The 12,901-nt window shown below is 40.7% G+C and overlaps 1 protein-coding gene across 7 annotated transcripts in view; it reads left to right on the top strand.

Moving 5' to 3' along the window:
* The window catches only part of trpm3 (transient receptor potential cation channel, subfamily M, member 3), a 159,705-nt gene that overhangs the window by 13,859 nt on the left and 132,945 nt on the right, over window positions 1-12,901 (top strand). The gene's annotated exons all lie outside the window — the stretch shown is intronic.

Here is a 12,901-nt window from a genome sequence, read left to right as displayed (position 1 = left end):
CCTAGAACTAGGAAACCCTAAAGAGGGGAGCTCTGTCTTTCTTATGTAAATGTAAGTAAATTTAGACGTCTTTGAATAGAGATCCGCTGATCTGAAACCCGTGTTGCCGCCTGTCTTTGAACAGCGGCTTTGAAGCTCTTCTGTCTGACGCCATGAGCTCTGGGCTTTAAGGTGAAGCGCATCCTCGTATGTATTTCCTGGTGTAGCGGTGTGGCAATAATGATCGCCATAAAAACCATTACCGTGGGCCCCGGGGCCACTGGGCTGTGGGTCTAGCTTTATTACACTGACCCGCGAGATGGTAATTACACTATGTCCACGTTGCTACAGCAACATGGAGGTTCCCAACGGCTAATGCAGAATTTATGTCAGGGGAGTTTGGCATTTTGTTTTCATACGCGCTATTGCAGGCAGGCATGCGGTATGTGTGTGCGTCAGTTTTTTGTAGCTGTACATATGTGTGACGCCTTCTCAGTGGGGGCTCATTTCAAAGACGCAGGGACAAAATAGAGGTTGACCCATTAGTTGTACCATCCACTATTTCACCTCACTGGTTCCATCCACTCAGCTGAGCACTGAGGCCTGGTTTTGAGGACAACCTGGAAACACTCCTAAACACACGCTACGTCAAACACTCTGTAGCCAGGAGCTTTTAGACACAACTAGACTGATCCAAGCTCTGCCTTCTTGGCCAGAGGCAAACTATCTCATCAAAATCGCAGGAGCCGTATGGCTTGTGCTTGTCTCATACAAGCTAATATTGGCATGTGTAAAATTAGTTTGTTTGAATTTGGCCTTTTTTCTAAAGGTAGAAATGTGATGAATAAAATTACAATACTCTTTACCCAAGCCTTTGAGAATCTTTCAGGCTGTGATAGTTTCACTAAAAGTTTCTCAACTTGATCCTGGATTGAATTAATGAATTAAAAGTCTAGTAAAACCACACAGAGTGCTGAAGAATGAGGCTTTAGGTTTTAAGGCGGCAGTCTGCTCTGCAGTATTGGGGTGAAATGAGTGACTGTTCATTATAGTGGCTTGTGACACTGAGCCATGTCTGCATTGCTCTGTTGACTCAGAAGATTAGATCGGCAAGCACTAAAGCTAATCTGGCATTTATAGATTTCTGTGTGTGTTAGTGTGACTGTGTGTTTGCTGCTATTTCTCCATTGAGCACTGGACTGACAAGGACTTGGGGGGGCTTCAGGTATTACCAGATGGGCACTGCACTGATCTCCTGTCGATCGAGAGAGAGGGAGTGATTCTAAAGAGAGGGAGGCGCCGCCACATTACCTTTTGTACCAAATGACTGTGCAGATGGATCATCCTCCTCTCTGATTTCAACAAAAATACAACTATTTTTTTCAGCTGTGTTTTTTTTCTGTATTTTATAAGAGATTGAAATTGTCTCAACTACTATGATAACCAAGTTGCAAATGTAGACTGTGGACCTCTCCCGACCCCGCAGGACATGAAAACATACTGATGTGTCATAGATTGGGCTGTGGCCGCAAGTGAAGATTGTGGACAGATGTGATCAAACAAATACAACAAACAATAAATAAATTGAATTAATGATCAAATTAGAGATGCATCAATCGATCAGCTGCTGATCGAAACCGGACGGTTTTCAGCTGATCGGCCATGACGGTGACAGGCAGATCTGTCTCATACTTTCAATCTTTTGCCACTCATATTTACACACGTGTGCCGTATGGCCGACCCGAATTCGAAGCTTCGACCGTTGCTATGTATTCAAATGATTTGTTTTTATGTAATAATATTGTATAAATCTCAAAATAGCCCATGAAATAAGGAATAATTCCACATTATTCATTACTCATATTCAACATTATTATTAATTATTCTCAGACAGATATCGCTGTTGTTATGTGTAGAGGTGCGTGTGTGTAGAGTAAGTGCGGCATCGGCACTGTCCTGGACACTGAAACGGGAGACGGAGACAGAGAGAAGAACATATCAGCCTGCTGAGATGTGCTGCGCCGCGAAGCTTTGAATACCTTCGAATGTTTCTCACCCAAGCTTTGAAGCCCAAAAAATGGTATTTGGGACAGCCCTAGTGTGCCGCCACCGCATGATACTTTTAGGTTGGTACACAGTGGCACAGACAGTAAGGTCACAGCCACACACACATGCACCCATGCTGCTCAGAGTAATCGCTGTGACGGGCCCATCTGCCGACAGCATGGAGCTACACAGCTAACGTCAACAGAGGTTCATACATTATGATACGTTCAATCTCTACTAGGTAAAAATGAGTATTGGGCGAAGGCAAATTATAAGGCTATCATGATGTGTTCAAATGTAATCTTGTAAAATGTAGTTTTTGGCGAGAAACTTGAATAAATCCAGTTGTTTGAAGGAGATGTTTTCACAGCAATATAAAATAGATATTAGAGAGAGAATTATGACCTGTTTAACTTCCTAATACTAGCTCCAAGCAGCTTATAATACATCATTAAAATATTAATGACAAGATTTTTTTTTTATCAAAGCAAGTATTTCAATCAAAATGCAATTGTTTATTTCCTAATCATTGTGTGTGTTTTCATGTAAATAACCACTATAGATGACAATATCAAAGTAAAAGGGTAAAATAAGGATTTTTTGACGTTTTACACTGACTTCGAGATGGTTTAAATTTTTTTTTGGGACAGTTGTAAGAAAGGTTAACCTGTAGCCTCGCTGTCAATTACAGTTCTGAGAAAGAAAATTGTAATCGTCAGGTCAGACTTGCAAATTGCAATTGGTACATATCTAAATCAAATGTTGTCTTCAGCATGCTTTGCGTATGCAAATACAAATGCGCTGGCTTTTGTCTCGTGCATCACCTTCAGTAAATGCAAGCATTGTGTCCCGTGAATCTTAACTTCAAGAGCAGCTTTTGACACAGCTTGACAGTGATATTCTGATAAGCAAAGTGCAGCAGTTGGTTGACATACTGTAGTTGACAGCTCTCCAATGGTTTTTATTTCTTCCCAGCAAGAATTATATCTCCACTGGCAACAATGACTCCGCACATAGGCCATATAACCTGTGGAGTGCAGCAGGTTTCAATTTTTTGAGCCAATCTTATTTTCCCCTGAGGCACATCATATTTAGACATTGCATTATCTTCCATCGTGAAGAAGTCAACCCTTCCTGCCAAGCCCAGCAACCTCACTCATCTGTCATCTTTAGTTAAATGTCTAGTACTGTAGATGTGAAACACTGAATGTCCCAAAATGTTTTAAGACAAAAACTAAATTCATAATGTTCATATCATTGGTTCCTGGTAGACAGTTAATGTTGTTGTTGTTAAACACAAAACAAAACACAACACAATCTCTCTCAAGCCTCATTTCTGCTGAGAGATTCACAAAACTTAATGCGAGGGCTCGAATCGCTTCAGCTGCTTTAATGCAGCCACATTATGCAAAAGAGCAATTCAGTGCAGGCGTCCCACAATGATATGCATGAAATGAGTGTACCGCACAGTGTTTGTCTTAAATGGTTGTGTCCCTTCATTTCCCCCTCTGCTATGCCATCTTCCCCCCATCTTGTTCACTCTCAGCTTTCATTCTCTTCTTCTCTCTAATTCTGCCCTTTCAGTCAGTATCACAGTGGTGTGTCTCAGAGGGACTGCAGGGATGATCTCTTGCCATGGTTCGTTGTCACACTTCTCTGCTTCATCGCACAGAAGATGGAAACACTAAAAACTCTTCCCAAACTGTACTTTGTGAGAAACTTGTAGCTTAACTATTATTTCTATACAGCACAGTCAGAAGGACAATTTGCAGGGAAGTTTGCTCTGAACTTGTTTTTCCTAATTAAATGATGTTTGACAAAGCTTTGTTATCAAGAATTGTTGGATGGCCACCATCAAAAACCTCAAATCACTGACTTGGAGAGGGACTCGTTGATATGCTATAGTCATTATAAAGCTTATGGTTTCCCATCATTGATAATATAAATAATGGAAATTGTTTTTACTGGGAAGTAGAGCTGTCAAAGTTAACGTGATAATAACACGTCAACGCAAATTCGTTTTAACGCCATCAGTTTCTTTAATGCAACTTGCGATTTTTAGGTTGTACCAACCATGTCATACTAGCTTGTTGTGAAGGAGGCTAAATAACGCTCCAAAGCTACGCTAAATTTTGGCGAGGAAAAACTGCCATGGCCATTTTCAAAGGGTTCCCTTGACCTCTGACCTCAAGATATGTGAATGAAAATGGGTTCTATGTGTACCCACAAGTCTCCCCTTTACAGACATGCCCACTTTATGATAATCACATGCAGTTTGGGGCAAGTCATAGTCAAGTCAGCACACTGACACACTGACAGCTGTTGTTGCCTGTTGGGCTGCAGTTTGCCATGTTATGATTTGAGCATATTTTGTATGCTAAATGCAGTACCTGGGAGGGTTTCTGGACAATATTTGTCATTGTTTTGTGTTAATTGATTTCCAATGATAAATATGTACATTTTTGCATAAAGCAAGCATATTTGCCCACTCCCATGTTGATAAGAGTATTAAATACTTGACAAATCTCCCTCTAAAGGTACATTTTGAACAGATAAAAACTGTGCGATAATTAAAGTGTAAAAAACAATAGTGTGCCAGTGCACCCTCAGTGCTTACAACATTACTACTGCACTACAGACAGTATCAGAAAGTGAATTGTTAGTAGATGTTTTATTTTAATCCATGTGCACAGTTCACAGGCCGGGTGGCATATTACTACAAAATGATTCCTTCTCCAGGGACCAGCAATAGACCTTGTATATTATTCATTATTAATGGTGATTACATGGACAGAGTTCCCATAATTGCGCCACGCTGTGTGCTGTTTATGCCTAAAAAACAACACACACACTGTACATACTGTGCACCTACTGTAATTGCCTTATCTCTTGTGAACTCTATTCTGACCTTCACACATTTGAAATGGTTGCGTTGCTAAAAGAGATTAGTTTACTCCCATTTGGTGTATGATATGCTTTTAAGCACAGAGCAGGGCTTTCTGGGTGGGTGGTGTCACCTTTTTCCTCATAGTTTTCATATTAGTGCTCATACTGAGCATTTAATGAATGTATTCATCTGTTAGTATGTCTGATGTTCGTCTTAGGATAAAAAGATACGACTTAGGGGCGTTGTTACAAAGTCACTATGTTCAATCTTGTCTGCAGGAACAAATATCTTTAAGTCAGAGAGATCTAATTTAAGGGATGCATTTCATGTGGTTATGGTGAGGGAAAGATCCAGTATCTAAACCATGAATCTAATGGTGCTTGTCCTTGTTCTACTGCAATTATGTAGTCGTGAGATACTTGTGGTTTTACTACTTCCTATTATGGGGGATGCCAAATGCCACATAAATAATTTCTACTGCAGAGAATAGAGGATCGGCTCTCGCTGTTCCTTTGTCAGGCTACCTCACAGCATGAAATAATACCTGCTAAACTAAAAGGTTGAATTCATCTGGAGGGAAAATGGAAGGAAGTTCTCCTTCAGCAAGAGCATGCATGTTTGTTGGTATGGGCTATAAGGGCTGCTAGCTGGAGAGTGGTGAAATGACACAGAGGAACATTTTCACTGAGGCCGTAACACAATTTCCTGATAACGCTGTATATTACTATAATGCCATATTGGATGTGTACAATCCTCCAGTATTATAGAACAGTATCTATGGCAAATTTAACTTGTTATTATTGGAATTGATTGATTTCAAATTTGAACTTGAAAGGTGCACTCAGTAGAGTGCAGATCTCCGCCAGGTGCATCTGCAACGCAACGACTACTGTAATGTTTGATTGAATGAATCAGGGATGTGCACGGTTAGTCAGCACCAGAAATACTAGTCGGTTAAACGTATGATTTTATTAATGTACACATTTTAGTTACATGAAGACATATGCTGTCTCAGCTGCTCTCTGCTGCTCTTCCTGGAGCAGCGGCAGCTCTCCGTTCTGAACTGACTCACTTCCACCCCACCGCGTTCTCCCGGCACCCGCCTGACACCTCCTCCTCTTTCTGAAATAGCGGCTGGGTTCAGCGGTCAGTCTGGTTCTCTCCTGATCAACTGGATAGGCCAGGAGATAGGGCTGTATCAAATGAAGTTTTCGAACGTCTGTCGTCAAATGGGGAAAATATGATTTTGTGTTACTGTGATAATATAAATGTAATTTATGGTGATGTTATGCTAGACTGCCCCGTTAATACAGGTGTGTGTGGGAAAGTAAACAGGTTTTTGACCACAGTGAAAAAGTTGTTTTTGAAAAGCTAAACGCCAACAAACATGGATTGAAGCAGAATATTTAATTTGATAAAATCGTGTTGTGAATTTTGGAAATTATTACATCTATCTTTTTTTTAATTTTGACTTTTGGACTGAGGACTGAGAACAATTAATGTTACAGAGATGATCAAGGGCTGAGCGCCAAGTCGCTCGCTGTGTGTGTGTGTGTGTTTAAGAGAAATAAGAGAGGAAGAGGAGGTGGAAGGTAATAAAACTTGCACACTAAGATACTAATGATAGCCTACTGTATAAGCAATGCCAAACCATGACTCCTCTTAGACAACAGTCCCCGGTGAAATTTTATCAGAGCGTTGGGGATATATTGATTTCAAAATATGATTTGTTTACTGAAAAATGTAATTAACAATTTCAAATGGCTCATATACACAATGCTTTACCTTATAGATTAAATGCTGATCAACTTTTCAAAGTGTTTTATTACTTGTAGGCTAGTTTACTAGTCTTCGTTTAAACTTCTGTTTGAATGTAAGAGAAATTAGTCGTTGGGAGCATCCCCAGAATGAATACATCCCACAATTGGCTAACCCCCTGTCTAGAGTGTAAAGTGTATCAGACGCGGTTTTCACTCCCATGTCTCACACAACAGATATGCTCTCATTTTAAACTATGCTGTCTGCACCGGCCCTGTGCAGGCTCAGTCTCACAGGCGTAACCGCGACTTTAAGCGCTTATTTAGGCTTCAAGTAAAACAATTTTGACAATACGCTTGTAAACGCGATTTTTTTTTGCATGAGCTGACTTCTACTGTTGGACAATCAGTCTCCTAGCCAACATAATAATGGTCTGGACCCATTCAGTATAGATAGAGGGAATTGTGTGGACTGGTCCCCCAACAAAAATAAGTGAATTCAAAAAGGGATTTCTCTGCAATTCTTTGGATACAATCATGAACTAATGTCCAAAAGTCCCGTAATTTGGGGCATAAATGTGAGGTTGATGCCCAATAAAAAGGCTCGGAATAACTGTGTCTCTGGCCGCAGAGCAGCGGGTGTGCGGCGGCCATGCAGTCAGCAGTGAGTGTAGGTCGGTTAGCTGTTAGCTGATGGTTGATAGCCAAACAAGGTGTTTTAAGAAAGTGTGAAGTGTGAGTCACTGCAACCATGAGGTCCTTGAGCATGCAGCCATAAATGAGCACCCAAAATATTACGCAGTTTGGTGCAGCAGTATGTGAGATTAGCTGTGGACAGAGATGCACACACACTCATTCATACACTCATGCACACACACACACAACCGATCTCATTATCTCTAATAATACCAACAACAACACAATGTGCCAAAATGAAGGTCTTGGAGACATTTTCCATTATGTTTTAGGAAGATATTAGACCCTCTGATCCTCAGGTAAATCTTGTGGTGTCTGGAGACTGATGAATCTAAATAGTAAACTCAACTTTACTCATCTGAAATAATATTATGTCAAACTGTGATAAGGCATGGACACACGGGCAACCCCTGCAGGCCATTATGTTTAATTAGTGCCATCTTCTCAGTCTGTTACCTCTGTCTTAACTGATAACGCTGCTGCTTGTCAACAGTTGTTTGCACCTGCCGATAACATTTAGCAGAACTGCTAGAGGCCTAAATGTCAGAGCGGAAAAATGTGGACCTGATTTCAGGGATGTGAAGACAGACCATATGTGCCAACTTGTGGGAAATGGGTTACAAATTTGAGTTTATAAGGTTAAAAGCTTGTTACGGACATTTTAGGAAGCGTCAACTGCAATAGGGCATTGGCACAACTATGATTTTTGGCCGATAGTGAGTGATGGTGAGTAACAAAAAAAGCGTATAAAACAACACATTTTGAGAGCTATAGCGTGTGTGTGAGATAAGTGTGTGTGCGTTGCGTGTGGTTCCATCCCGCAGGCTAATAATCATTGCCTCTCTCCAGATGGAAGAGTGTACCCGACTCAGCAGAGGTCTTCCTGCTTCCTCAGGGCAAAGCAAGTAGGGGGTAGTAGTGTGTGTGTGTGTGAGAGTGAGTGCGTGCGCATAGTGTTTGAGTGCATATGGAGGGAGGTATTGAACTGTCACTTATCTAGAAACCTCCAGGGGATTAGCCTCACACAGAGCAGAGGGAGAGGAGGCCAAATTAGATAGAGGCTTTTGGCACCATCAATCTACAACAGACAACTTTGTTATCCCAAACCTTCAGTCACCTGTTTTACTGAAAAACTGACAGTGTCACAGAGAGGCGAAGTCCCTCCCCTTCCGGTGGAACACCATGGCACCTTAAATCGGAAAAAAAAATATGAATGGCAGTTAACGGAGAGAGGCAAATCATTTTTCGATCCCGTTTGAATTGCGCCATGAATCACACATATTATGTTTGTCAATTTAAAAGATAATTTTGCAACTCAAGAAAGTTTCAGTTTGTTGTAAAATTGAAGTATAAGGCTGTGAAAATATGTAATTAGAATCCCCCTCTCTTGTTCAGTTTAATTCAGTACATTTTTTCACAGGGCTCCAAACAAAAGGTTGTGTATAAAATATAACAATTACATTCCTCAAATTGATTCCTTTCACTCAGACAGACACTCACTGATATCCACTCTTTCACAAGCTTTTTTCACATAAACACCAACAGAGACATTCACATTTTCAGTGAGCGAGCAGCTTCTCTGGAGCTCCTGGCTTTGTTTGAATGACAGGTGGAAATGGGCTACTTTCTCACTGCTGTCACAGTGCAGATAGGCGATGTCACAAGGTCTATCTGTAACAGAAATGTCTCAGAGTATAATTGGGATACAGGGAACACCCACTCAGGGTCATTACACATGAATGTGCTCACACACACACACACACGCTCACTTGTACATACAGCAGATGATGAAACGTACAGTTTCATCATCTGCTGTATGTACAAGTGTATGTTTCCTCATGACTACTTGTTGGTCGTGAGTAAATTATTCAGACATACACCGACACACAGACACGAACACTTACACATTCTCACATTTACATAATAAATCTATAGGTGGTAGAGCAAAGCGACTTTAGGTGGCACACAGTATTCATGCACATTATTCATACAGGGCAGTATCTGTTAAAGTTGATAGTATATTCTGTGATTCTTGTGTAAAAATGTCATTCACCTCAATCTCAATTTGCTCCAAGACAAATTACCATGTAACACTCATTTCCCCACTCCATCTGAAAACGTGAGTGATAAAACATTTCTGGATAAGTATTGTTTTGCCTTCACCATCTGATACAAGCTGTGCAAGTAATTCACAGTAAATTGCCCCCCTCTTCTGCCAAGTTAAGCTCCCATTGGGAGGAATGAATCACTGTGAGAGAATTAAATCTCATCTTGTCTGGTCTTGTTCTTAGCCAGTGCTTTAATACCTTTTAACGTTGCGATAATGAGTGGAGCCAAGAAGAGTGAGAGGATAAAACAAACCGAACACTGTGTCTGCAGCAGGTGTGTTGAACTGGTGCCCCCTGGTGGTTGCAGTGTGTACGTTGCGTGTTTGGCAGTGAAATAATGCAGACTTGACTTTGTCTGTTCAGTATCTGGATGCATTTAGTAATAAAAAAAGGCAGTCTCTCTGGTTCTATTGTAGTAAAGTAACTGGTAGTTTGATAAAGATTCATATTTTTTATTGTAGCATTATATAGGAGTCAGGTTTGAATGATGGAGCCTAGGCTGAGATGGTATTGTGCATTAGAAGGTTGCCATCTAGAGTCATGATGCAGACAGTGCAGAGTGATGCACTGAGCTGTGTTTGCTGAACCATTTCATGGGGTGAGATGGAGAAGTGTGAGGCGAAAGGGTTCGGGGGGGGAAAAGGCACACACTTGTGCTACTCTCCTCCTACAACCCCCTCATCCCTCACATACACACACCCCATCTCCGGAGTGACTAGCTCTACGGTTGACAGGCAGATCTCCCAGAGGTCTTTGAGGTCCCCAGGGGAGCCGGTGGTCAGTGAGGTGGATATTCTTAATGTCAGTCCCTGGCTGTCATGACAAAACACCTACTTACAGTGTGTGAGGTGGTGATTCAAGAGAGTAATTAGGACATTTACAAATACAGAAAGATACTCTATACTATCATTGATGTATTAGAATATCATTCCAGCAATATGGCAAATTCATGTTTCGTCATTTTATTGTTGCATTGCAGCAGCTATTGTTTTAACTTTAATTTCAGTTCATTACGTATTACTCTTTGTTCTTTTATTCTGCTTCCAGGATAACTCTGACTGTCTATCTTGCTTCCTTGAATAGGGCGCTTTAACTATGTCTGCGCTTAATGTTCCCTTTTATGAAAGCTCAAACTTATGACAAACTGCTATCTTTGTATTCTTGTATTATAAGCTCACCTTGTATTTGCACAGATTTAATGCCCCAGCTAAAATAGAGCATGTATTGTACAGGTATATTCAGATATTTATATATGATAGATATATTGACCTTTAATTTGAACAATTGTTTTTTACAGTGACAATGAGTCGTGCATCTAACAGGAGGCATCATGTGTTGTTATCAACACCTCTAAACCCTCAGTGCCTTTATTCCTTCACCAGAGAATCAAATCGCACTGAATCACTCCTCAACCAGTCCAAACATGCCAAATCTATCACAAAGAGAGTGGTTACCATCCCCAGCGTGTGGCTGGTTTTGTTTTCACCTTGTGAGTCATGTGTGTGTCATCATGGCGAAATGTGGTCCTGGAGACATGTACTTTAGCGGGAACTACCACAGAGGCAGTTTTGAGTATTGCCAGGTGTTTATATGTCTGTCTGTGGACAGATTTTGGCAACGCAGTGGCATCACAACCGTGCAAGATGAAGTCTAGATCAGTGTAGTTGAGATCAGAATGAACACTTTACGTCCCTGGCCCGATTTGGCTTCACAGCTGTTGTGATCCCATCACATTGGTCTCTAGTTAATTTGTGTTTGTCATATCCTTTGTTTTGACAAGTCTTTGGGTGTTTGAATGTTATGAATCAGTAACTGGCTGGAGACAAACAGTCTGAATGACTAGAAATAGAAATAAAGGCACACCAAACACCGATAAAGATGAAGCAACAATAGCTGTCTAATTATAGAAATAAAGGCCCACCAAACACCAACAAAGATGAAGCAACAATAGCTGGCTATTTTTACTTTTCTTTGTTAGTGTGCTTCAAAAATCAAGCATTCAAGTCTTTGAGAGCTGTTCTTCACTGATAAGGTTTGCCATTGTTGATATGCTCCAGGTTCCTGCAGCACAGCTCTATGGATGGTTATAGTGTATGCGCACCAGTAATATTTAGAAAATGCAATTTTCTAATGCAACTAATACAGGGATAATAATCATTTAGCCTTTAATCAAACCTGATAATCTCAGGCTTTTATAGAAGTAGATAGCATTCTACATACTGGTGTATACTTAAAGTTAACATAAAGTGAAATGACTGCAGGCTTTTGTTCCTGAGGTGCTGGAAGGAAGTACATCATTAAACTAAAAATATTTGGTTCTTACACTTGTTAAAAAGGGCATTTAGTGTAAGGAGCCTGATTAGATGTAGTTTATTTGCTTGAGGTAGATAATGTAAAATACATATACACACATGTTGTTTATTCTGTTCATCCACACTTGATTTTAAAGACAGATCAAATTGAGAAGTCTCTATTAGGACTAATGCTCCAATAGTTAATTGATTAATGTCGTCTAATGCTGTTAATTATTTATTTGTGAACATGGGTAAAGCAGGCCTATATTTTCAGTTTGATTCGTCGAGAAAGAAAAGCTTATTTTTGAAGTCAAACTTTTCAGTTATATACACCTGTACTGAAATGTACTCAGTTCAAAAATTGCAAATTGGGGTTTAAAGGTCAAAGGAAATCCTAGAAAAAGAAAAAACTTAATTGTCTTTTCTCTTAACTCTATAATTGCAGCTTAACATTCATGCCAATGCAGCAAACTGAATTGCATGAAATGGGAATTGGGGGGAGGTGCAATATGACAATCACATCAACAGCCCCGTTTTTAGTCTTCTTGTGTAACCTCTTCAGAGCTTTTATGCATAAATATAATGTCACACGTGCAAATCCGTAAGTAGGTCGTACTCCTCTGCGCTGCCAAATTACCAAGTTGTTTCATGTGCTTCCATCCTCAAGCTCCATCTAAATTCATTCTATTAGACAGAGCTTTGACTCCACTTCACCCATTTCCCTTTTGACCACCGCACAGTGCCTGCATCTCTTCCCTTCCATTCTCTCCATCTTGCCCCCTCTTTCTCTTTCTCTCTCTCTCTCTCTCTCTTTCTCTCTCTCTCTCTCTCTCTCCCCATCGCTCATCTTTTTTTCCCACGCGCAGGAGCAATCTTTTTCTCTTGCATCCTATCCCCATAGTTTCAATTTCAGCTTGTTCATCAGTTGTGTTGGATCTTATTTTATGTCTCCCCATTCACTCTCTCCCTCCATTTCTCTGTCTCCCTCTCTTCCATTCTTCCTCTCTCTCTCCTCCTCTCATCTTAGAGACAGTAGTGTGCCTGCAGCCTCAAATCTAAGCCGCTGCCTGTCAGGCTGCTCCGTTTATGCGCTCTGCGCTACTCTCCTTTTCTCTCCTCTCCCCTCTGCGCTAT

This window comes from Sebastes umbrosus, chromosome 8 (genome assembly GCF_015220745.1).
Source record: "Sebastes umbrosus isolate fSebUmb1 chromosome 8, fSebUmb1.pri, whole genome shotgun sequence".
NCBI classification, from domain to species: domain Eukaryota; kingdom Metazoa; phylum Chordata; class Actinopteri; order Perciformes; family Sebastidae; genus Sebastes; species Sebastes umbrosus.
Note: the sequence above shows the minus strand (reverse complement) of the source record. Positions and strands in the feature narration are given on the sequence as shown.